Source organism: Mustela nigripes, chromosome 4, assembly GCF_022355385.1.
Source record: "Mustela nigripes isolate SB6536 chromosome 4, MUSNIG.SB6536, whole genome shotgun sequence".
In the NCBI taxonomy this organism is placed as follows: Eukaryota; Metazoa; Chordata; class Mammalia; order Carnivora; family Mustelidae; genus Mustela; species Mustela nigripes.
Window position 1 is genome coordinate 90958051 of NC_081560.1, and position 1317 is coordinate 90959367.

Here is a 1317-nt window from a genome sequence, read left to right on the forward strand (position 1 = left end):
TAACTCTATATGAATATTAGAAAATAAAAATTAAAAGGAATAAACTAAACTAAACTAAAATAAAATAAAAGAAAGAAATTCAAAAAATAGAAATGTAAAAGAAAATCACAGGTGTATGTATCAAAAAGTTCAGGTTAGAAGGTTATTATGGAATTTGATGTACTGGACAGCTCACTGTGATGGTAAATAGGTTAAAAATTATCTATATAAAAAAATGAGCCAGAATAGTGGGAACAAATTAATAATAAAAGTTGTCCTATGAAGTAGTGGTGGTTCTCTTGTAGTCTTTTTTTTTTTTTCTTTCCTGGTTGGTTTTCAGGGGGAGGGGCCTGACACGTGGGTTTTCAGTCAATGATGTTCCCTGAGTTAAGTCCTCCAGTCCCCCTCAAGGTGGTGGGCTCTGAGATAAATTCAGGCTTTTGTTCTCTGGAGGTTTTTATGTTTGTTCACCTTCCCCCCCCCCTCTCTTGCCTTGACCGCTTTTGATGGTTTTTGTAGGTTTAGAGGAAAGCAAACTATACCCTGACCTCCCTCTCAGAGAGAAGCCTCAATCTGTTCTTCTGTGGGTGTTGCAGAGCCCATATAAATTTCCCCTTGGCCTCTGGCAGAGCAGGTTCCAAGTCGCGGTCCCTGGGGATGCAGGATCTTCTGCTTGTACCCAAAACCATGGCAGTGGCGGCTGTCTGGGAGCTCCAGACCACCAGAGAGGTTCCAAGTAGCGATCATATACTGAGATTTTCCTGCTGGCCCGGGCTGGGAGTGCCTGGTCTTTCTGGGTCTAAGAGTGCCCGGCTTGCTCGCACCTCTTTCAGGGGAGGCTGTGGGTCACGCGTGCGTCTCAGGCTCTGAGAATGGGCTAAAAGCACCAGGCTGGGCCTTTGTGCACCTCTCTCAGGGGAGAGTTTGGGGCGTGGGTCTTAGGCTCTGAAACAATGGCGCGTATCAAAGAGCGCTGGCTGGGCCTTTGTACCTCTCTCAGGGGATGATCTGGGGCACGCATATCTCAGGCTCTGTATCAGGGCTAGCACATTCTGCCACCTGGGTGTGGCTCCCATCCCCTCACAGGAGCCAGAACCTACACATTCTCGGGCACGTTGGTGGCTCAGGGACCAAGACCTGGTTTCTCCACCACACTTTCTCTGGCTCAGCGCCAGGGGAGGCTGTCCTGGGACCGGGGACTTGAGCCCCTATCCCTAGTCACCCTGATTTCCACAATTTCTCCCCCGCAATCCTTTGCTCTTTTGGAGTGCTTTCAACCAGTTTCCAGGTCAATGCTGGTCCCCAGATGCAGGGCACTCTCTCTTGTATTAGGGATAT